Source organism: Callithrix jacchus, chromosome 4, assembly GCF_049354715.1.
Source record: "Callithrix jacchus isolate 240 chromosome 4, calJac240_pri, whole genome shotgun sequence".
In the NCBI taxonomy this organism is placed as follows: domain Eukaryota; kingdom Metazoa; phylum Chordata; class Mammalia; order Primates; family Cebidae; genus Callithrix; species Callithrix jacchus.
Window position 1 is genome coordinate 168,342,880 of NC_133505.1, and position 26,320 is coordinate 168,369,199.

At 40.8% G+C, this 26,320-nt stretch overlaps 1 protein-coding gene across 7 annotated transcripts in view; it reads right to left on the reverse strand.

The window, feature by feature from the left end:
• Positions 1–26,320, reverse strand: part of PRKN (parkin RBR E3 ubiquitin protein ligase) — a 1,467,397-nt gene that overhangs the window by 542,910 nt on the left and 898,167 nt on the right. The window lies entirely within an intron of this gene.

Here is a 26,320-nt window from a genome sequence, read left to right on the forward strand (position 1 = left end):
GCTGGAGAGGATGCAGAGATCTAGGAACACTTTTACACTGCTGGTGGGAGTGTAAATTAGTTCAACCATTGTGGAAGACAGTGTGGCAATTCCTCAAGGATCTAGAACCAATGATACCATTTGACCCAGCAATTCCATTACTGGATATATACCCAAAGGATTATAAATCACTCTACTATAAAGACACATGCACATGTATGTATATTTACAACAGCAAAAAACCAGCCCAAATGCCCATAAATGAGAGACTGGATAAAGAAAATGTGGTATATATATACCATGGAATACTATGCAGCCATAAAAAATGAGTTGATGTCCTTTGCAGGGATATGGATGAAGCTAGAAACCATCATCCTCAGTAAACTAACACAGGAACAGAAAACCAAATACCACATGTTCTCACTCATAAGTGGGAGGTGAACAGTGAGAACACATAGACACAGGGAGGAGCACATCACACGCTGGGGACTGTTGGGGGATGGCGGACAAGTGGAGGGAGAGCATTAGGACAAATACATAATGTATGCGGGGCTTAAAACCTAGATGATGAGTTGATGGGTGCAGCAAAGCACCATGTCAAATGCATACCTATGAAACAAACCTGCACATTCTGCACATGTATTCCAGAACTTAAAAGTATTTTTTTTTAGAGTATAAACATTCAAAAAAAAAGCCCTGGAGTCATCAGTTGCACCCCTTTTTCTCCTCTCCCATATGCAGACAATCCCTAAATCCTACCCACTGTCCCTGGAAATGTTTCACAATCTGTTTTTAACATTCAGCTAAGATATAAATGTTAGACATCTTTCAAAAACCTGACATTAATTGTAAAGTATTCTAAGAACTTCCACTTGAGCTGCTATTGAAGCTGGGTGACCAGATTTGTTTCCTGTCACTTCCCCAACTAATGGTCACAAACTTGCTGGCTAAATACAACAGAAATGTATCTTCTACCAAGGGGAGGTGGGAAGTCTAAATCTGACAAGACTGTGCTTCCTCTGAAGAGTCTATGGGACAATATATTCTTCACCTCTTTTGGTTTCTGGTGGCTACCCTGGCATTCCTGGAGTTGAGATCACAGCACTCCAATCTTTGCCTCTGTCTTCATATCTATCTTCTCTTATAAGGACATTTGTCACTGTATTGAGGGCCTGCCCAGGTAATCCAGGATGACTGACTCAAGTCTAAAGCCTTAATGTATCTGCAAAATCACTTTTTCCAAATATGATCACATTCACAGATTCCAAGGATCCAGAACGACGATCTTGGAAGCCACTATTCAACCCACTGCCGTGAATTAGTACTTTTTTCCTGAAATGAACACACAAGACTCTTGCCTTTTTGAGTCAGGCTTGTCAGGGATTGCTCCAAGAGGAAATTCCCTAAAATGTTCTACCCTTGGCAACTCTTAGACGGAGCAAAGAGAGTAAGGCTGGTGGCGAGAGCGGTTTCCCTTTCTATGCCACTGTATTTACCTCTGCATTGGCTGAGCTTAACATAATGGAACATCGAATATGGAAATTAATGAATAAATAAGTGAATAAGCACAGGAATGAAGGAGTAATTAATGAATGGACTAAAGACCAAAGGGATCTCAAGAGTATACATTCCCATGAGCGCCTCTACTGTGACCTGAGCCTGAGGCAATGGGGTTAAGAAAAGATTCCTTTTGGTCTCCTGAGCCCTTGGAAGAGAAACCAGTGAACCACCATGGCTGTGAGGTCAGGCTACAAATGGGAGGCTTGTCCCTCAGAGTTGAAGGCAGGGGCCAGCTTCCCTTCCATTCAGAGGTGAGGAGGAGTCCAAGTCACATAAAAGCAACCAAGACCCATCTGTCTCTGAAATCATCAGAAGTAAGAGCTGTTTCCTGTTTGGATTTGTTATTTAAGAGAAAGACTGTGATGTCAGGGGTGCAAGGCCACATGACTGTATAATAGGAGTCCTAAGATAGTAACACCTGTCAGGCAATCAGATTTTCTCAACGTCTTAAAATTATTATCCAGGATGAGCTGATTTTGACCTAAACATGAAGACCAACAAGAGTCAAGCTGCTTTCGTATTTCTATAATCAACAGAATATCTCAGAGTAAGCAGAACTTCAATAGCAACAGAAGCTTGAGATTACAAGGTCAAAACTGTTTCTTGCAATTATTCTGCTTTGGGATGTTCTTCTCTACAATGCATTTGTCCCTAAAGAACATTCAATTTTTGAGACAGAAAAATAACATGAAAGATTATTCCACGGATAGAGAAAATGCCGATTTGACACAGATCTCACCTTTTCTGTTTATCACTCCCTTGACTTTGTGAAAAAGGAAAACCATGTTCCTTGGGTTTCTAAAAAAGGGGATGATGTTCTGTGTTGTTGTGTTGAAGTTTTTAAATTATCCGTCTGCTCAGGAATAACAAACATGAAAAGAATTAATTTAATGCCAAAAAAATCTGAGAAATAATTCATGTTTAACATGCATGCCCTCTTATTCCTGTGCGTGGATTGGATAACAGTGCCCGACTCTTAAGAAAAATGAGCTTTGAATGATAATTGCTTATGTGGTTTTTCAAAAGTGAGTGACATTTCCTGGAAGTGATGGTGAAGGTAATCTCTGTATGACAATTAGCCTGGTCATCGGCACCGTACACCTGGACAAGGGGCTCAAGAATGAAAATTTCCATGCTTCCTGCCTCTACTCCCGGTGGAAACCGCAGGGTGGGAGAGCAGGCTTCAGATCCAAAAGAAGACTTTCAATACTTCAAGGCAGGCGTAGCTCATAGCTATCATGGGCTTGCTTCCAGATCACCATAATAAAGCAAATTCTGCAATAAAGTGAGTCGCATGAACGTTTTAGTTTCCCAGTGCATATAAAAGTTATAATTATACCACGCCATAGTCTGTTATGTGTCCAACAGCATTGTGTCTCAAAAAAGTACATACCTTAATTTTTAAATATTTTATTGCTAAAAATGCTAATGATCATCTGGGCCTTCAGCAAGTTTTAATGTTTCCCTGGTGAAGCATCTTGTCTCAATGCTGATATGGCTGCTGACTGACCAGGGTGGGGGCTGCTGAAGACTGGGGTGACCGTAGCGGTTTCATAAAATGACACAAAGATAAAGTTGGCCGCATCAATTGACTGTTTCTTTCATGAAAGATTTCTCTGTAGCACATATGCTGTTTGATTGTATTTTACCCACGGAACGTTTTCCAAAATCGGAGTCAATCCACTCAAATCCTACTGCTGTCCCATTAACTGAATTTATGTCATATTCTAAATACTTTGTTGTCATTTCAACGATGTTCACACCGTTTTCACCAGGAGTAGATTCTATCTCAGGAAGCCAGTTTCTTTGTTCTTCTGTAAGATGCAACTCCTCACCTGTTCAAGTTTTTTCATGCGATTACAGCAATTCAGTCGCATCTTCAGGCTCCACTTCTCATGCTAATTATCTTGCTATTTCCACCACATCTGCAGTTATTTCCTCCACTAAAGGCTTGAAGCCCTGAAAGTCATCCATAGGAGTTGGAACCAACTTTTTCAAAGCTCCTGTTAATGTTGATATTTTGACCTTCACCCAGCATATTTCGTCCAGATCCATGAGAGGAATCCCTTTGTAAACGTGTTTTTAAATAGTAATTTTTGAAAGTCAGTATTTCTTCTTGATCTGTGGGCTGCAGAATGAATGCTATGTCAGCATGAATGAGAGGAATGAAAGCAACATTCATCTCCTTGTACATCTCCATCAGAGTTCTTGGGTGACCAGGTACATTGTTAGTGAGTGGTTACTGCCGTAATTGCTTGAAAGGAATCCTTCTTTCTGAGCAACAGGTTTCAACAATGGGCTTAAAACCTTCAGCAAACCATGCTGTAAACAGATCCAGGCTTTGATGTTCAATTTACAGAGCACAGGCAGAGTGACCTTGGCCTAATTCTTAAGGATCCTGGGATTCTAATGGTAAATGAGCACTGGCTACCATTTAAAGTCACCAACTTCATTAGTCACTGACAAGGCGGTCAGGCTGTCCTTAGAAACTTTGAAGCCAGGAAGTGATTTCTTTCTCTCTAGCTATGAAAGTCCTAGATGGCATCTTTTTCCAACAGAAGGCTGTTTCATCAGCACTGAAAATTGAACATAGCCAGATACATCAAACATTCAAGCTAGATCTTCTGGACGACTTGCTGCTTCACCTTGAACTTGTATGCAACGGAGATGGCTTCTTTCCTTAAACCTCATGACCCAACCTCTGCTGTCTTCAGACTTTTCTCATGCAGCTTCCTCACCTCTCTCAGCCTTCACAGACTTGAAGAGAGTTATAGGGCCTTGCTCTGGATTAGGCTTTGGCTTAAGGAAGTGTTGCGGCTGGTTTGCTCTTCCACCCAGACCACTCAAAGGTTTTCTATATCAGCAAGAAGGCTGTTTCACTTTCTCATCATTCCTACGTTCACTGGAGTAGCACTTTTAATTTGCTTCGAGAGCTTTCCCTTTGCATCCACAACTTGGATAACTTATTGGTCCAAGAGGCCTCGTTTTGGGCCAATCTCAGCTTTCAACATCTTCCTCACTAAGCTTAATCATCTCTAACTTCTGATTTGAAGTAAGAGGCAATTTTCCTTTCTCTTAAATACCTCAAGCCCACTGTAAGGTTATTATTAATAATTGGCCTTATTTGAATACTGTTGTGTCTCAGGGATCAGGGAGGCTCAAGGGCAGGGAGACAGGTGGTGACGGCTGGTCACTGGAGCAGCTGGAACACGCACATTTATCCAGTATGTTTACCACCCTGTATGAGCAAGGATTTTGGCACCGCAAACAATTACAGCAGTAATCTCAAAGATCACTGATCATAGGAACAAAATAATAAAATGGGCTAAAATTTCCTGAAATCAACCCATCGGCTGAATGAAGCCTTTGCAGTTAATATTCCCATGTGCAGCCAGTTTTTCCTGGCACATAAACTATCTGGGGAATACCTTCACTTCTCCCGTTCATAGAAAATTTTGGGTCTCCTGTATACGTCAGAACTGTGGTCTGCCCTGGGAAGAAGACGATGAATAAGGTAGCAGGAAAACAGAAGGGAGAAGACAGCTGAAGAGCTCTTTCAAAGGAGGAATCCACAGGGCTTAGTGACTAAGAAGATGAAGAGAGTGGGTCGAGGACAGCATTAATGTGTTGTGAGTGGAAGAAATGTGATTCTCTTGAGAGAAATGGCAGAGTCTGAGTTGATGCAGGGTGATGTGGCTTCTGGGTAATGCATTAGTTCTAGGTATGCTCAAGTGAAAACAGAAACCATTATACTAAAAATTACAATAATCTTGGGCTTCAGAGTCATCAGCTCAAAATGTAGCACAGGGCCCTTAAAAGCATGTGTGTGGGTTGGCCATCTCCTATATTTTTTAAAAATTTATATTTCTTAGCATGTTCTACTTCAGAAAAATGCAAAAATGTAATTTAGTTCCAGTGAGGTTCACATGATTATTTATTTATTACGCCATTTACGGGGCCTGTGAATGCTGGACCATACAAATTTTTAAAGGAATTGTAATTATTTTACACTATAAAATATAACAGAGCAGTCATTGAAGTCTAAATCAGTAGAAACCCACATCTGCTGCAAGGGCCTTGTCCTGACAAGTGCTTCTGATGACAGCAAGAAGTAGCCTGTGTGCACCCAAGTATTTCCTACCTCCTTGTAATGGGACTTATCAGATGCATAATTTACATTCTACTTTGATTTCATATTTCTTAGCTTTTTGAAAATGTATGCCTAGTGATGATACGCTACAAATCATTAACAGGCCTAAGATTGTGCTTTTCTACAAACAGCCTGTGCTTTAAGGAGAAATTAAGAGCAAAGTATTCATTTTCTTTTCTTTTTGTTTTGTTTTGTTTTTGAGACTGAGCCTCACTCTGTTGCCCAGGTTGGAGTACAGTGGTGTGATCCTGGCTCACTGCAACCCCTGCCTACTGGGTTTAAGTGATTCTCCTGCCTCAGTGTCTTGAGTAGCTGGGATTACAAGCATGCAACACCACGCCTAGCCAATTTTTTTTTTGTACTTTTAGTAGAGACAGGGTTTCAGCATGTTAGCAAGGCTGGTCATGAATTCCTGGTGGGCCTCAAGTGATCTGCCCACCTTGGTCTTCCAAAGTGCTGGTATTACAGGCATGAGCCACTGTATCAGATCCAAAGTATTCATTTTCAATTGTAGCAATCACCTCTTATTTTAAGATCTTGCCTCTTATAACTGTGTATGATATACATACAATGACAGTAAGTGGGTGGTTAGTTATACAAGAGAGAAGACAGTAGTTGTAAACAAGGATGGAATAATCTCAGTAGTGAAAATTATCTTAGAAACATTATAATCCTTTTCCATTATCTTAGAAGTAAAAGCTTGGAATTAAATAAATCAAAAGATTTGGCCAGGCGTGGTGGCTCACCCCTGTAATCCAAGCACTTTGGGTGGCCTAGGAGGGTGGATCACGTGACATCAGGAGTTTAAGACCAGCTTGGCCAACATGGCAAAACCTTGTCTCTATTAAAAATACAAAAATTATCTAGGCCTGGTGGTGCATACTAATCCCAGCTACTCGGGAGGCTAATGCAGCATACTTGCTTGAACCTGGGAGGTGGAGGCTGCTGTGAGCCAAGACTGTGCCACCACACTCCCGCCTGGGTGACAGAGTGAGACTCCACCTCAAAAAAAAAAAAATAAAATAAAAGATTTTTTCCCAAGATGACAATAGGTGATTAAGAAAACCTAGTTTTCTTGTCACTCATTATGATGTGAAATAGCTGTTTACAATGGCAAGCACTTATCTGCTTATGTAATTAATCTAAATAAGACATCATCATTACCACCTTTTTTTCTATTTCCATCATCATCTATTCATGTTTTTAAATATCTGCTTTTCCATAATTTAGAATAAAACAAGATGAGACGTCCATAAACTGAGGCCCTCAAAATGTGGCCAGCAACCTGCTGTTGTACAGCTCATGAGGTAAGAATGTATTTGACATTTTTTTACGAGGTTGCAATTCTTTTTTTAAATAATATTTTGTGATACATGAAAATTATATGAAATTCAATTTCCAATGCCTATTAAAAAAATGTTGCCACAATACCATAGACTTGAGTAGTTGTGGAAGGGAATGTATGGACCTCACACGCTAAAGTATTTACTATCTGGTTTACAGAAACAATGAAAATGCCACATTAAGATAAAAGACAGGCCGGGTGTGGCGGCTCAAGCCTATAATCCCAGCACTTTGGGAGGTTGAGGCGGGTGGATCACGAGGTCAAGAGATCGAGACTATCCTGGTCAACACGGTGAAACCCTGTCTCTACTAAAAATACAAAAAATTAGCTGGGCATGGTGGCACACGCCTGTAATCCCAGCTACTTGGGAGGCTGAGGCAGGAGAATTGCCTGAACCCAGGAGGCGGAGGTTGCGGTGAGCTGAGATCGCGCCATTGCACTCCAGCCTGGGTAACAAGAGCGAAACTCTGTCTCAAAAAAAAATAATAATAATAAAATAAATAAATAAATAAGATGTTTTTAGAGATAACTAGAGAACTCTGGGGAACTAGGCTGGGAATCCTGGAATAGTCCTTTTGCCTAAATGAGAGGCAGGGAGAAAAATACTGGAGAGAGGTTTTCTTGGGGGATGAAATTAGAGCTAGGGTAATCATCCAGTCTTCAAAGTCAGAAGACAGAAGCAGAGACGGAGAAGGCAGAAAGAGAGAAAGAGAGAGCGAGGTGGGGGGGGGAGTAAGAGGGAAAATGAAATAGACACTTTGTTGCAATTTAAAAGTATACAGATTATTTAGAGTTTTCAGTAAGTGATGGGTCTTCCTGGGAGCTGTTTTAATCATTTCTTTTTTGGAAAACACATCATAACAGAATGTTTCTTATTTTACATCATTAGACGTACGATGGTATCTCTTCCAGAGAGATGGCCCCCAAAAGTGTGTGATAGAGCGAAACCATAAGGAACTTTCGGTTCAGTCATTAAAGAACCCTACTTTGTACTGATTTGGGGTCTACCCAGAAAGGTCCTTCAGAGAGTAACTTGTGTTACTACTGCCTCAGTCACCCTAAAGCCATACACACACTTAGAACTCAGGGTGCAGTGTTTAGACATAATTCCAAATGATGATGTTGAACTCTACTCTAAAAAGTACAATAAAAAGTGTTACGTTTTACAATCCTAGACTCTACAAAGAACGATGGTATATTCCCAGGGATTGCTTTGCAGCAGAGGGATATTCTCAGAGCCCTCTTCCATGGAGGTAGTACAAAGCTTCCTGTGCAGTCATTTTAAAACATATGTACATTTGAAGGTTTCTGGTGTCTATCATACGAAGTTTAAGATGTGTGGCTATCTTTTCCTTCCATGGATATGGATAGGAAATCCAACATGGATTTTTAGCCTGTATTTCTCAGCTGGTATAGTCTCTGATCAGAATACTTAACATACACCTGTGCTATAAAACTTCACTGTATATTTACACGTGGGACATGCCACGGGCAAGAGGAAGCGAAAGGCTCTAGCATTCACTGGCTGCCTTCTCTGTGCAAAGCCTCAGCGAGGCACTTCAGTAATTCTCTCATTTAATTTTCACAGAAACGTATAAAACAGTTACCTTAATTGTTACACATTCAAATATTTCCGTGACTCTTCTCTGAGCAGTGACTTTTGCCAGGTGCTCTTGCAAGGCTCAGAGTACATGCATTTCAGCCCTAGTTAGCTCACATTCTAGTGGGAGAGAGAGAATAAGTAGACAGGTGTGAGAAGATGCCAGGGACCAGTAAGTGCATGAGGAACTCCACAGCGGGACTGGGGACAGAAAACGTCAGTGGGAGGCCGCAGAACCTGAGTGGGGGTCCCATTTTTCAGAAGTTCAGGAGCTGTTTTCTGCACAGATTTGAACAGGTGAGAGGATGATCCATAAGTCTTTGAGTAATTTGACTGAAATCATCCTGAGAATGCATTTATCCATTTTGAGTACTGGGTGGCATTTGATACCTCTAGGGATTGCATGGGACACTTGCATTGCTTTATCATTCTCAAATTTTCTCCATTGCATCTAGTATCCAATCTGTTTATAAATTTGGCTTAATTAATGCCCTTGCGTCAGACGCATCTCATAGCCTGCATCATGTGCTCCCATCCTCAACTCCGTGTGGGCTCGGATCAACCCTGGTGCTTGGCTTCCTGTGCTGGGCTTTCCTGGTCACACAGCCACAGGGCATTTCCTCATACCCACAATGCTCACTCCATGGTCCCTCATATCGAAGCCACTAGCGGGGCTTAGCAGCGGCCAGCACCACAAAGCCTCCTAGATTCCCTGCTTTACTCTCCGCCCTCCTGCCTATGTCCTGAGACTGTGACTGTCAAGTAAGAGCACCTGAGCCCTCTGCCTCAGGTTCTGCTTCCCGGAGAGCCCAGGCTCTTAGATTCCCAAATCCCAGAAGGGAAGGAGCCCCGTCTTCATTTTTCATCTCTCCCAGTGTCACAAATAGAGTTATTCTCCTGAGTGTGAACCAGAAGCGATTCCAATTTTAGGTCCAATCGTGAACTGATGGCTAGAAGACATACAGTAATGGCTTTTTTAAAAAAATCTAGATGCAAGCTAGTGTGCTGCTGGCCATCAAGCAGGAAACTGGCTAATACCAAGGCGGGAGCGGGGAGCTTGTAAAGGGGGATCGATAAAATAAGTTGGCTGAAAATGCGGAATGAAATAAAGGCATGTTCTCAAGAAATCTGCGCTGAGTCCCCCAAGTCCCCGCCCACACCCCTGCTACTGTAGTCAGCGCACGTCTCTTTCTTCAAAGTACACAGGGGTCTCGGAGCTCCATCTCTGGAGCCTTTCCCGGGTCTGCCTCTCCTAGACCTTCTCTGTAGAAACCATCTCTCCTACCCAAGACACTCTCATCCTCTCTCCATACTTGGAACATGCTTACTCTGAACTTAGATAGCCAAGGGCATACATTACACTGTGGCATGTCTGGAAACATACACAGTCATGAGAGAGAACAGGAAGCATGAACAGCCACCCCTGACACCAGCTTTTCCTGTTGGGATCTAAATACGGTGCTACTCAGCCTCGAGAAATTCCGAGGAATGGAAAGAAAAATCGCAGATAGTATCCACATCCACTGCCCATCAAACACGAGTCACACTGGCAGTCAGAAAAAGATGGAAATCACTTTCCTAGAAAAAAAGGAACTATTTTACATCCCAAACTACAGAATTAAAATGACGCGACAAAACGAGTCTGCTAGTTGAAGCGTTTGATTGCAAAGGGAGGCCACGGTGATAAGCACTTGACTCTTGTCAAGTGCCTCCCAGTGAGAAGTACTGGGGCCATGGGCTGGGTGTGGTGGCTCAAACCTGTAATCTCAGCACTTTCGGAGGCCAAGGCGGGCGGATCATGAGGTCAAGAGATCAAGACCATCCTGGTCAACATGGTGAAACCCCATCTTCACTAAGAATTCAAAAACAAGCCAGGTGTGGTGGTGCATGCCTGTAGTCCCAGCTACTTGGGAGGCTGAGGTAGAAGAATCACTTGAACCTAGGAGGCGGAGGTTGCAGTGAGCTGAGATCACGCCACTGCACTCCAGCCTGGTGACAGAGTGAGACTCCATCTCAAAAAAAAAAAAAAAAAAAAAAAAAAGGTACTGGAGCCATGCAGGATGTTCAGTGGGTGCCATTATTTAACCCACGACTTTTACCTTCACTCAACACTGTCGGACCTGAGACTTACATTCCCAGGTAGTGAAAGACTCAAAAGGGAGGAGTATCCAAGGATGTGCCAAAACACACGTATCTCACAGCCTTTGCTTCTCCTGCTTTGTAGTGACCGAACAACTATAAAAGATTTAACATTTTTGTGTTGAACGCACATATCTTATGGCATTGCTTTTCCTGTCTTATTAGTTACCAAACAAATATAAATGATTCAACATTTTTGCTTCAAGTCATATTGGTTGTGATGCCGGTTCTTCAGGGTATTAACTGCATCATCCTCGATCTTGAGATGGCTGTCTTTCCATTTTTTGTTCGGTTTTTTTTTGGATGCTAATAATATTTACTCATTTTTACTTTTCCGTGTTTTTGAAAACAGGGTCTGGCTATGTTGTCCAGACTGAAGCACAGTGACACAATCACAGCTCATTGCAGCCTTGCCCTTCTGGGCTTAAGCCATCCTTTCACCCCAGACACCCAAGTAGTTGGGACTATAGGTGAGTGCCATCACACCCAGCTAAGTTTGTAAATGTTTTGTAAAGACAAAGTCTCACTATGTTGCCCCGGCTGGTCTCAAACTCCTGATCAAGTGATCCTTTCTCCTTGGCATTCCACAGTGCTAGGATTACAGGCATGAGCCCCATGTCCAGCTTTATTTTCACTTTTCTTATTAAAAAGTGTGTAGTGTAGTCCTAGATTAATATAGCCCTAGATTAAGATCCTATTGTTTTTAACATATGTGATTTTGAAAATATTCTTTTATTTTCTACTATTATTTTGATCTATTCTCATATCACAGTCGGATGTTCAGAAGCCAATAGCTGTAGAATATTTTAAGTTTCATAGACTAAACTGATCACCTCAAACTCTGATAGATCCCTCCCTCCTTAAAAAATACCATCTGGAAACCACTGAAATCTTTCATATTCAATTCGAGATTTCAAGTCTATTAAAATTTAATTATTTTTGAAGTATTTGAGTTACCATTTTTCAGTATTTATACTTTTCGACTAGAAATGCTAATTTGCAATCTAGAGACCAATTCTGAGTATCAAATCCTTTCGATAAAGGATATTAACTATCACAAAGGATGCAAATGACTCAATGTCTGAATCCTACACGTATTCCTGACCTTCCCTCTTGCAAGAGACTTGTTTTCAAGCCACGTAGTTTCTGAGCCTTCATTTCTGATTCAGGTGTGCACAGTGGTAGTGATAGAGGAGAAAACCGTGAAGCAGCCCAAATCCCACTGGTGTCTCCCACTCTAGCCACAGCAGCCCCATTCCTCCTGTCTGGACCCTGACAGCCTCAGGCTCCTGTGAAGGGCTCATGCTCCCGACCGTCCCAGAGCTCTCCTCACTGCCCTTCATTGTCCTCTCCAGGAAAATACCTCTCCAAATTTTGCCATTTTGTGGCCTACATCATGACTAAGCAGGACTAAAGGCTGATAATGCAAATATAAAAACATATTTACATTTTAGTAAGAGCTTTAGTTGAGAGTGACCGAGGAGAGAACGGGAAGCCTCCTGGCGATTGCTAGGATGGCATGTGGGGTGGACAGGCCTTGTAATGTCCCCTAAATCCCCTGTGTAGACAGTGACATACTCCCATATATACAGTATTTCTCTCAATGAGGGAGCAGGTAAGTTAGTGCATTTTATGCAAAAGGGATGTGATAACAGCTAAGCCATCCCATGGACAACACTTGAAGGTGTTCTCTTGAAGGGTGGGCCAGCCTCTTCCTCTCTGTTGGCCACTAAGAGTCAAAGAGCCATGGATTCTCTATACAGTGGCTGGAGGGAGCTATGAAGCAAATGGCTGAGAGTGAGGAAAGACTAAATGCTCCAAATTGAAATGAAACATATTTCCTAATTACAACGGACCAGTTGCTCCAGTCTGGCTCCACATCAAAAGCAGAAAGAAATAGTTCTCTTAAATGTCATCTTCTATTGAAGCATAATGCATATATAGAAACATCATAAACCATGTTTCCTGTTAATACAGTTTCAAAATGGAAACCCACTCATACAACCAGGAACTGAATCAAGAAATAAAATGTTTTAAGCTCCCCAGAAACCTTTCTTAGTGGCCCCTCCTAATCACCATCCTCTCTCACCCCAGAGTCAAGCACTGTCCTGATTGTCAACACTAAGGATTTATTTTTTCTTCTTTCTGAAATCACACAGTATGAATTATTTTGTATTTGATTTTTCTCATGCAACACTGAGTGAGATTTACTTTATCGTAAGATCAGCTACTAATTTGCAGGGGCCATTACAAACTGAAAATGCAAGTCCATTGCTCGAAGATCAAGAATTCCAAGATGGTGACAGCAGCACATTTAAACCGAGCCCTGAGTCCTTTCAGCATGGGGCCTTCTGCAATTCACAGGCGGCACACCCCAAGGCCAGCCTTGCAGAGCACCCCAAAGCATGCCTATACTATATTTGTCCATCTTACTACTGATGAACATATTTGTGAGATTTCCATTCTGCGGTGCTCCTACAAACATTTTTGTGCATCTTTGGTGAAGATAAGGATGCATTTCTAATAAGTATATAGTTATGAGTGGAATTGCAGGTCCTGGCAGACAGATGTTTGGCATTGGTAGATACAAGCACACATTTGTTGTATCAATTCATACTTCTACCAGCAGCCCTTGAGAGTTCCAGTGGCTTCTCATCCTTGCCACCACTTCATGTCTTCTCTTTTTCAGCCTAGGCATGAATTTAAAGTGCTGATTCCTGCACGTTGCTCCAAACCTTACTAACTCCGTATCACTAGCATTTCTCTCCAGATTCTGTATTTTCACAGCTCCCCAAGTGATTCTCCATTAAGTTAGGAACGACTGCTAATTAACTGAGTTATGAGAACATCACATGCAATGTTCTCATTGCACCAGAGTCAAATATGGGTTGAAGGACTAAGAATATTGAGCCCACACCTTCACTCTCTAGGAAAATCAGCAAGTGACTACAAAATGTATGGGAAGTGGCCAGGACAGCCACATTTTGCACAGTCATTATGACATGTCGGTGAAATTGAAGGGAGTGGTGTCGAAGGATTTATAAAAGAGCACTATGAACTTTTTTTCTTTTTTTGAGACAGAGTTTTGCTCTTGTCACCCAGGCTGGAGTGCAATGGTGTGATCTCGGCTCACCGCAACCTCCGCCGCCTGGGTTCAGGCAATTCTCCTGCCTCAGCCTCCTGAGTAGCTGGGACTACAGGCATGTGCCACTATGCTCAGCTAATTTTTGTATTTTTAGTAGAGACAGGGTTTCACCATGTTGACCAGGATGGTCTCCTTCTCTCAACCTGGTGATCCGCCCACCTCGGCCTCCTAAAGTGCTGGGATTACAGGCGTGAGCCAACACGCCTGGCCTGAACTTTTTAAATGTTACAAACTTGATACCCTGAAAATTATTGTTATAGAGTCTTTTTCAGTTTCAACCTTCTAATTTTTATTTTAGATAATCAAATACTATCACACCATTTTACACAATGACGGTGTATTTTAAAGCTTTTTTGTTTCAGATCTGTAGGCCATCCACTTAGCAACAGCATGCCATTTTCTTCTATTTTCTACACTTCAGGCATATGCACATTAGAAGTAGATGAAAATACACAGAATAAAGGAAATTCTGTAAAAATATATGGTTCCTCAGGAAAGAAGCTTGGAGTCTGATACTATGTGAAATATAAACAGCAACTTGGGGATTCAGATGTATCATATTTATGCTCTTTTCGTGTTTAATTTTAGAAAAACATATTCATGGCAGTGGTATATGTAGATACTGCTATTTCTAAAATATCTTATTAAAATGATAATAGACAATGAATTTCAATATTTTATATTTTCAAAGCAAAAATCATTCACAAAACAAAAATTCCTTCTGCCACATGGCATATGTATATGATGCATGTGTTCTCTGTTCGATAACATGTGCTTAGATATATAATAAAAATGTCTATTTCTGGCCATCCTTATATAATTGTATTTTGAACATGCACATTTAGAGCATAAATATAAAGCTCTATGGCACTGAGAGACATGATCATATTCATCTTCATTTTAGAAAATATAAGTATTTGGGTAATTTATATAACCACAGCTATATACATTTCTACATCGCTATTTTTTTCCCCACATGACACTAGTATTAGGGTATCCTTCTCTGCAAGTGGGATATCAGGGCATTACCTTAACATACATCTCTGGAAAGACAGTGTGATCACAGCCACCCTGCCTGGGTAGGAGTACCGACCATCAGATGGGGTGGGAGGTTTGGCTGCTCCTGGCTTAGTCTCTACTGGTCATGGGAAGCCAGCTTTGCCAATAAGGAGGCACACTTATATGCCTCAAGCCCAGTGCATCAGAAGAATGCAATTCATGGGCACTACCTTTCCTTTCCTTTCCTTTTTTTTTTTTGAGCCAGAGTCTCACTCTGTTGCTGGGCTGGAGTGTAATGGTGCCATCTTGGCTCACTGCAACCTTTGCCTCCCAGGTTCAAGTGATACTCCTGCCTCAGCCTCCAGAGTAGCTGGAACTACAGGTGCACGTCACCATGCCCAGCTAATGTTTATATTTTTAGTTTTTAGTAGAGACGGGGTTTCACCATGAGAGCCAGGATGGTCTTTATCTCTTGACCTCATGATCCACCCACGTTGGCCTCCCAAAGTGCTGGGATTACAGGCATGAGCCACTAATCCCAGCCCCCCTACTTTTGTTTTCATTGACAAGTCAGTGGTAACCCAGAAAAAGGAAAGAAATGTAAACTATGCTTTCAAGACAGCTGGAAAGAGCAGTGGCCCTCGTTCTGAAAAAGCACCCAAGTAACGCCTTTAGATTCTCCCAAGATGTTCAGGATTATACGGACATAGATTGTTTCCCCAACACCTAATTAGTTACTTCAAACATTATCTTGAGAAAACTAGTTATGTGGGGTTTGTTTCAGCTTCTAAGCTTTCATATTTAAAGACATATTTTCATATAAAAATGAAACTAAACTGCACTCGTAGGACCTACTAATGGTAGAAGAGAGGGCCTCCCCAGTGCCTCTGCACATCCTCTGCCCTCTACCCCATACTCAGGGTTCCCACAGAATTTGAAGACCTTGGAACAAGTTTCCCCGGAAAACAGATGTTAGGGGGACACAGGCCATCCGAATGCTCACTGAGTTGTAGACGCATCAGCAGCCAGACAGCTGCTGAAGACCCTGGAACAAGTTTCCCTAAAAAACAGATGTTAGGGGGACACAGGCCATCCAAATGCTCACTGAGTGGAGACACATCAGCAGCCAGACAGCTGCTGAAAACGGACAAGGATGTTGGAATCCAATCCAGGCTTGCTAGGGGAGTAGGAAGTTCCATCCCATCACCGTTTCTTTGCAGGAGACGTGGTACACAGAGTGGGAAAGATGTGTAAACTGCAAGCAGTAGGAAAATGAGAGGCTAATGCCAGGATCTCTACCTATCCAGTCAGTGCAGTGTGTTTCCAGAATGGGGCTGAGTGGTTTAGAGCTACGACCACCACAGCCCTCCTCACACACGACCAGATTCTATGAACTGCAAATATGCATTCCCTCCTGCATTTGGTAAGGGGCCAGAACACACGGGAAGAGCTCTGCAAATATGTAAGATTCCCCAAGGGTCTGACAGTCAGCAACTTACAGCAATGGAAATGATACTTCATCGACTCTAAGAAAATTGGAATTCAACTGTAAGATTACAGTTCACAGAATATACACCTACAGCACCTCACTAGATCCTCCTGACACTGGGGTGGGTGGAAAGGACTAAGGACAAAAACATTGAACTCAGAAAGGGCAACTTAAAATGGACAATATACAAGTTGTGGCTCCTTTCCTCCTGACAGAGAGTCCATCGGGGTCCAAAGGTTCTGGAGCACCTGGCCTAGGTCTTTTTCTTTTCTTATGCTGAGGAGGAAAGCAGTGGCCAGCTAGAATGGGAACAAATGCAGAGTGGGGAACCTAAAACCGCCACAACTGCCCATCCCCTCACCTGAGTTTTAAAATTTAAATACAGTTGGTAGGCAAATGACAAACCACCCATACAGCTAGCAGATTATTTAGAATCCCTATATAGAGCCTTGCTCATCGCCTTAATTATAGAATAGAAACAGCAAATGTAAAATTAAACACAATACAAAATCAAAACAAAAAAGCGCAACACCTCACCTTGAATTATGTTAATCACAGCATCACCTGTTATTCTTGACTTCCTTTTTATTTGCACCTTTTTTTTTTGAGGCAGAGTTTTGCTCTTGTTGCCCAGGTTGGACTGCACTGGCAGGATCCTGGCTCACTGCAACCTCTGCTTCCCAGGTTCAAGGAATTCTCCTGCCTCAGCCTCCCAAATAGCTGAGATTACAGGCATGCACAACCATGCCCAGCTAATTTTTTTTGTATTATTAGTAGAGACAGGGTTTCACCATGTTGGTCAGGCTAGTCACCCACCTCAGCCTCCCAAGTGCTGGGATTATAGGCATTGGACTGTGTCCAGCCTTATTTGTACTTTTTATTCTGTTTGATTGTGTTGTCATTTTCCCACATGTGAAAGGGGATCCTTTCTGAGCACTTAGAGCACAACAGCATGGGAGGAGGGGGTGAAAGAATCAGGCAGTTGGTGTGGCCCACCAGGGAGGGAAGGCTTGGGGGGCAGTGAGTCCCCTACCCAGCCCAGGCGGCTGCCTCCCTCTGGGCCTTCCTGCAGGAAGGCAGCACTCCTACACTGAGCTCATGCTCTGCCCATTCTAATCAGCTTCTCATCAATTATCCCAGTTTTGGGGGCTCCGAGTTTGGGAATTAAACTACAGAAAGATCAAACTCAGGCATCTCAGGTTTCAGCTACTGTGGGAGAGAGTATAGTCACTAGCGCCAAACATGTTACTGTTTCCTCTCATTTCCATACCAAAGCCAAATTATGTGAAGATGGATGAAGAAGGCTGAATTAAGAAACAGCTCCAGGTGGGTACTCATATTTCTTTAAAACTTACCTTTACATATAGATAATGATACAGAAAGATTGAAATAGAGGTAAGGGGGATAACATTTTTGGTAGAGAATATAATTTAATAAAATAAATTTCCTAAACTTTGATTTAATCATGTTTTAGTAAGGAAACATCTGCAGCCGGACATGGTAGCTCACTCCTGTAATCCTAGCACTTTGGGAGGCCAAGGCGGGCACATCACTTAAGATCAGGAGTTCGAGACTCACCTGGCCAACATGGTGGTAGCCTGTCTCTAACAGAAATACAAAAATCAGCCAGCCGTGGTGGCACCTGTAATCCCAGCTACTCGGGGGGCAGAGGCTTGAGCCCAGGAGGCAGAAGTGGCAGTGAGCTGAGATCGTGCCATTGCACTCCAGCCTGAGTGACAGAGCAAGACTCTTAACCCGAGGAAAAAAAGAGAAAAAGGGGAGGGGAAGGAAGAGGAGGCTGGTTACCTGCATCTACCTGTGAGTAGTAACTAGAAAGCATAGACACAGCATGCAGCAAATCATAAAATGATTTAAAATTAATTTGTTTTTATTTTTATTTGTTTTGTTTTTGAGACAGAGTCTCGCTCTGTGGCCCAGGCTGGAGTGCAGTGGTGAAATCTGGGATCACTGCTGAAACCTCAACCCCATGGGTTCAAGCAATTTTCCTGCCTCACCCTCCCAAGTGGCTGGGATTACAGGTGCATGTCAACACACCCAGCCAATTTTTGTATTTTAGTAGTGACAGGGTTTCACCATGTTGGTCATGCTTGTCTCAAACTCTTGACTTCAAGTGATCCACCCACCTTGGCCTTCCAAAGTGCTGAGATTACAGGCATGAACAACTGTGCCTGGCCTAAAATGATTTTCTTTGTGTTACTCTTGAAAATTTAAACTATGGAGTGGGGCGGACAGTAAAACATAACATCGAATGTAACATTAAATTAACTGGCAATTAGGACTAACGTACTTGGTTGGTTATTTCTGGCTGTACTGCCTCTAGGGTTTATTTATCACATTGACACAGTGGCCCTATATATCACTAATGTATTTTAGCGTTTTATGAAAACACATCGATGAAAGCAGCAGCTCGTGTTTTCAGGTGCATTAGTATGTTTCTAATGCAGTAATTTTTTGTGAAGATGTGTCCTGTCAACTAATTCAACCATTTAAGTAGGTCTGTCAGTTTATACAGAATGAAAATGAAATTTCAAAACCTATGACAATACACAGCAGACCACTGCTATGAGCTGAATTTCATTTTGTAACTTAGTTTCATTTTAAAATTCTACTGTGACATATTTATCTAGAGAAAGATATTAAATCCAACTCTTGTGTATTTAATATAATTCAACTCAAGTGCCTCATCATACCTTCACCTCACTTTATGTGACCTTAAAATGCTGGATATGCAACTTTTGATGTAGGGATCTATTTTAGCTGTGAGATTACAATATGAATGGGGATTCTTTTTTCAAGCAATTTATTTTTACTATTCTGCTTTCTGTCATTTCTAAGTTTTTTGAAATAGTAAATCCACTTAGCAGAGAGTACTCATAATTTAGCCCATAATTTGACTCAATGAAATTAGTTCTTGCACCCCTTCTGAATCTGAATCTGAATGGGTTATCCATATGTCAATCTATATATGAAATATACATGTATTGTCTAAACAAAGGGTCAGTAAACCTTTTACATGAAGAAACAAATAATGAATACATTTAAATTTTCATGAGGTCTCTGTCACAACTACCCAATTCTACCACTGCAGCAAAGAATAGCTTAGACACATAAATGAGTACGCTGTCTGTGTTCCAATAAAACTTTATTTACCAAGAATAAAGGCTAACTATAGTTCACAGACCCTTGGTCTAAACTTTTGCCATTCATGAGTGTATTTCTAGACCAGTTACATCTTCATTAACTAGAAGCTTATTAGAAATGCATTGAACCTGAGAAAGCTGATTTGAAGAAAAGAAGAAAAAAAAAAAAAAAAAAGAAATGCATAATCTCAGGCCCCACCCTAGACATACTCAATCTGAGCCTACTTCTTCAATGCCCAGGGCATTTGACTGCACATCAAACTATGAGAAGTACTAGTCCAAACCACAGCTGACTGGCTTCTATTTAGGTTCACAGAGCAGATTAAAGAGGTTTCACTTGTCAGTTTAGCTGCCTGCTCAACAATAACAATGTCTGAGCCCTCCTGTAGAAAAACATTATCTGAATTAAGTCACTGGGTATCATAAAGAAAAAATAAGAACATCTGTTTATATAATTAAAAAAATTTTTGAAAACATAAACAGAAATTAAGAATTACTAATATTCACTGTGCAGACAGACACTGGCTCCATCGTTCAGACTCTATGTCCCAAGTTTGAGGAGGGGAGAAAGGAGTTTTATCACAAGAGGAGGTGGCAGCAGCACCTTCCATCAATGCAAATCTGTTTCCTTTCCAAATGTGGCGATATCAAATAATGGTTTGCACTTGCGAAACTGAGGGAAATACTCTAGGTTGAACAAAATGAATCTTCTCCAAACAAGTGCTTTAAAGGGTCTTCTGCAAAGAAACTGCAAAAAGTAAAATGATACTAATAATACGGGCACAACTGAACAGCAAGGAAATGAGATGACTATGTTCTAATTGATGTATATTCTATTCATGTATCATGTGTAAAAAATAAGACTTTTTAACTTAAAGTGATAAATGATGCGACACACAAATAGAACACGCATGAATTCAATGAGATATAGATTTACTGATAAATCTCATTGTAAGAGAATAAAATATTTTGATAATTGTTTGAAGCCATAATTAAAAGCTAAGCATTCAGAACGTGAAAACAAACTTCTCCAAAGTTTGCGATGTTGGCCTTCATACTGTAAAATCATCAAGGATATTTAATAGTAAAAATCTAGAAGTCTCTTTTGAGTTTTTCTTGTTTCATTTATTTTGTTTCTTAATAGTGAAAGAAGAAAAGCTACATACTTTAGGGAAATTTTCTTTCTATTGCAACAAAATGATTGAAATCATACACAGAAAATAACTCCGGCAATAAATTGAGATATGCTTGTTTATCAAAAACTTCTGCTGAAAGATGTGTACAAATTATTACCGATGAAGTAGAGAGGCAAAGGTTAGAACAAATACATTCCAGGTTTGCTGGGATGTTAGAAACGTTTCTCACATGTATCAGCTGATGATATTTTATATATTCTCTTCCAACAATGCAGTACATGAAAAACTAATTTTTCATAAAGCATTAAGTTGTACTGTGAGAGACATGGTCTCAACATAGTTTCTTGGGTTAAAAACTATTATTTGATGGTTGTGTTGGATCACTGTAGCACTAACAGAACAGCTCTCTTGATTTGAGAAACAGACTCCAGCAGAAGGTTACAGAGGCAGTCCTGGAAGAGTGTTCACCCACTGTACGACTTACAGAAAAGATGCCAAGCAAAGAAGTTAAAGCCGGAAGTAAAATGTGCTACAGATATTATTGATGTAGTTAATTTTATAAAAACAAGCCTTTTACAATGCAGTAGACTTTTCTCCACTAGTTTGAGTAAAATAGGGAGGGACCATAAAATCTATTCGTACCACAGAATTTCACTGCTTACTTCACAGTATAAACCTCGAAAGTGATGTGAAAGAGCTACTCATTTTTCCTTTCAGTAAGTTAGCAAAACTTTCCAAGGTTGTCATGTATGACTGTGTAAGAGATGCATTCAACAATGTTAGAAGTCACCACTTACATGATATGATTCCTAACGTATTAATTCAAATATCTTTATTCCAAAAACATTTTCCAGCAGATAGCAATGTTATTTTGAAAGAAGTTAAAAAATTTGCATCAAGTGCCACACGGGCTTGTTCAGAGCTTGACTTTTTCTTTGCTATCAAATGACTGCCAGTAGAAATGCAATCTAGCAAATGTTTTAGAAAAAATGAAAACAGTTATTTTGTCCCATTAAGGTAGATGTAATTTTTACCAGGTACAGAAGTATCTTTTTTTTTTTTTTTTTTTTTTTTTTAATAAAAGGAAGCTGAACTCTGGAGCAAACACTTTGAAAACAGATGTTTGAAATATTTCCACTGTTTTATGATTTTGTTTTAAAACATAATTGTGTCAGTTATGGAAATGCATATCCTCACCCTTTAAAGAGCTTGAAAATAAAAGTGCATATTCTGTTTAAAAATCTTTTAAATAAAATGTCTTAGTCTTGAACATATCATTTAAAAATGCAGAGGAGAACGATCCAAGATGGCTGATCGCTAACATCTCGGGATTGCAGCTCCCAGTGAAAGAGCAGAGAACGAGAGGACGCCACACTTTCAGACAAATTTTTGTCGCTCACGGAGCAGAAGATTCCCAGTGGAGGAGCCCCATGGGTCGCCAGCGCAACTCTTGTGGCCGGCGCAGCAGTTTTGCTGGCACCTCGGCGAGGCAGCTCTTGGTGCAGAGTAAACGGGACTGGTTCCCCTTCTGACCGAGGTTTGGAGCTCCAGGAAGGCAGAATCGCCTATTACGTACTCAAGAAGGAAGCCAGACTGGAGATTCCTGGGCAGAAAAGCACCATCAGTCTTAACGCCGCTGTTTTGGCTGGCGCAGTGGGTTGCTCATATTTCAGCCCTGGGAATTAACAACTTGGACGTCCACTCAGAGACCTAATTTGAAAGCTGGTAATTACAAAGACGACAGCTGGATAAATTTACAACAATGGGAAGAAACCAGCGTAAAAAGGCTGAGAATACTCAAAATTAGAACGCCTCTCCCTCCAAAGAGGATCACAGTTCCTCATCAACAAGGGAACAAGACTTGATGGAGAACGAGTGCATCCCATTAACAGAATCAGGCTTCAGAACATAGATAATAAGAAACTTCTGTGAGTTAAAAGAACATGTTGTAGCCCAATGTAAAGAAACTAAGAACTTTGAAAAAAGGTTTGATGAAATCCTAATGAGAACAGACAATTTAGAGAGGAATATAAGTGAATTAATGGAACTGAAGAATACAATATGGGAACTCTGAGAAGTATGCACAGGTTTTAACACTCAAATTGATCAAGCAGAAGAAAGGATATCAGAGGTTGAAGACCAACTTAATGAAATAAAACGAGAAGACAAGATTAGAGAAAAAAGGATAAAAAGGAATGAGCAAAGTCTCCAAGAAATGTGGGACTATGTGAAAAGACCTAATTTATGTTTGATAGGTGTACCTGAATGTGACAGAGAGAATGAATCCAAGCTGGAAAATATTCTTCAGGATATTATTCAGGAAAATTTTCCTAACCTAGCAAAGCAGGACAATATTCAACCCCAGGTAATACAGAGAACACCACAAAGATATTCCTCAAGAAGAGCAACCCCAAGGCACATAATCGTTAGATTCACCAGGGTTGAAACGAAGGAGAAAATACTAAGGGCAGCCAGAGAGAAAGGTCAGGTTACCCACAAAGGGAAGCCTATCAGACTTACAGCAGATCTCTCAGCAGAAACTCTACAAGCCAGAAGAGAGTGGGGGCCAATATTCAACATCCTTAAAAAGCAGAACTTTCAGCCCAGAATTTCATACCCAGCCAAACTAAGCTTCACAACTGAAGAAAAAATAAAATCTTTTATGAACAAGCAAGTACTCAAGAGATTTTATTACCACCAGGCCTGCTTTACAAGAGCGTCTGAAAGAAGCATTACACATAGAAAGAAACAACCAGTATTAGCCTTTCTAAAAATATACCAAAAAGTAAAGAGCATCAACATAAAGAAGAATTTACATCAACGAATGAATAAAACGGCCAGTTAACATCAAATGGCAGTAATTCTAAATTTAAATCGACTAAATCCCCCAATCAAAAGATACAGCCAAAACCCAACTGTATGCTACATCCAGACCCATTTCACATGCAAGGATACACAAAGACTCAAAACAAAGGGATGGAGAAAGATTCACCAACCAAATGGAGAGCAAAAATAAATAAATAAATAAAAAGCAGGAGTTGCAATTCTTGCATCTGATAAAATAGATTTTAAAGCAAAAAAGATATAGCGGTAAAAGGATCAATGCAACAATAAGAGCTAACGATCCTAACACCCAGATACATAGAGACTTAGACTCAATGAAACAGAAAATTAATAAGGATATCCAGGACTCAAACTCAGATCCAGAACAAGTAAACTTAATAAATATTTATAGAGCTCTCCACTTTAAATACACAAAATATACATTCTTGTCAATACCACATCACACCTACTCAGAGGTTGAAATGAAATATTGATTGGCCATTATTAATACCCATTTTTTAGAATAAAGCAGCATTTCTATTCTCTTTCCCTCTTTTTCTTCCTCTTTCTTCCTCTCGTTCACTCCTTTTTTTTCTTTCCTTCTCAAAAAAAAAAATAAAAAGAAAAATACAAGTAAACCAAATCTGGCAGTGTAAAAAAAAAAAAAAAATCACATCCTAGTTGGCATTATCTCAGGTATGCAAAGATGGTTTAACACCAGGAGAAATGTTTTGAACATTATTTATTGTGTTGGTAGTAGTAGACTTTGGTGCTCTGTGTCACATCACTTCTGCTCTCTGTCGATTTCAGCTGTCCCTACAGTAGATAATTCTGTGCAAGCCTAGACTCCCTTGAAGCTGCCAGTGCCCCTCCACCTACCCCCAAACTCAGACCAGGCTTCTTTTGCTTTTTGCCTCAGGGTCTTCTTAAAAAAATAAATAAATAAAATAAAATAAATAAAAATGCAATAAAGGCCCATCTTCTACTTTGACATCAATGAAGAAATGTATTAATAACATTTCAAAAAAATTTTGACCATTTGCCTAATTGTCAGATGTGATTTGAACATTAATATCATGTCTCAGTAGGCAGTAGACACTGGATTCTTTCATTTGAGGGTGTTACTTTTGCTCATTAATTCCCTCCAGCATCAGCACAAGACAGCTGAATGTCAGCGCTTACCTTCTCCCCATTCATGTGAATGGCTTCTGCAGCCCTCCCAGCTAACATCGAGGCCATTTTCTTACCAACACTTCTGCTGTCCTGCAGCACAACGTCAATATTCTCATGACACAGTCATTCGGCCAAGCCGACCTCAATCCTTTTCTCCTCACACCACAGGGACTTGCCATCCTCTCAACTTTGCCCACCCTTCCTGGGGTTGCACCATATATCAGCAGTTTTCCATCTCCGGGAGTTGCTCTTGCATCCAAAACCAGCTGCACTAGCCTTTCTAGGAGTTGGGCATGGGGAACAGTTTTTTTTCCTGTTGATTGTGATGGTTGAGAACCACTAATATAGGCCTGCCATTACCAATAACTGCCCCTAATCTTCATAATCCTCAAGCATCCTTTGATCATCACTTCGTACCCTCGGCTCAATCCCTTTAGTAACTCCACTTGAATAAATTTTCAACTCTACTAGACACTTCAATCCATTAACCCTGCTCAGTTTTCATTATTCATTACTCCCGCCTGTTCTCAGCCCCGCCACTGCCCAGCTTAGACTTCATGCTCCTCAATCCCATCCCCGGATTTCTTTTTTATAATACTTACTGACAAAGTCCCTCCCAAACATGGGAAAATGAAGTTCACTACCCTGTTCTGTGCCTGCCTTAAGAAGCCAACTTTGGGCAGATAAAAATTTACATCCTTACTAATTTAAATATAATTTAAACATAAGAACCTAAATGTGAAGCTTATTTCCATAAAAACTGTACTTGGATATAAGACTAGCAAGAAAATCAAATTAAAAGAAATAAGACAACTTGGGAAATTAAAAAGATATATTCCAAAGTAAAAAGAAGAAGAACCCAACAAAGCAACTATGAAGTCAGAGATGCAGAGATGTGGCATATTTGAGGGTCACAGAAAAAAGTTTTAAGATGGAAGAATGGATGAAATAACTCAGTTTTGAAAATAGAGACTGACAATGACACGAACACTGTATATCAATGCATACAGCAGCTCCATTCGCAATTGCCAAAAACGAGAGAGCCCCTAGACGTCCCTTATTGAGGGAATGCTCAAATACGCTGTGGTGCCAGCCATACAACAGTCACCACTGAGCAATAGAAAGGGATGAATGGTGGGTGCGCGACAAGGTGGCTGCATCTCAAAGGCAGTGCCCTGAATGAAAGGAGTGCCTTAAAGGTTACCCACTGCATGGTTCCCTTCATACGGCATTCTCATTCAGACCGATCGGAGGGATGGAGACCAGGTCAGGTGGTGCCCGGGGATGACTACACAGTGACAGCCGTGGGGATTTCTGGTGAGGGAAGAGTCCCGAATCCTGGTCATGCTGCCAGCCACACTCATTTCTACATGCGTTAACATTCAAGCGCACAGCAGAAGGAAAAAAGTCAAAATGACTGTAAGACAGTTTAAAAGTTTAAAAAATAGTCTTGTTTGAGAACGCATTTGATAAAATGTAAACCTCCCTCTTGAGAGTTTTGGTAAAGAAACTTGAAACTCTTCAGAGAATACAGGGCTAATGAAAACAATGGCTTCTGATTATCTATGATCTTTTAAAGTGTTTTCAAAGGATTTATTATTATTTATTGCTAAGAAGCTTA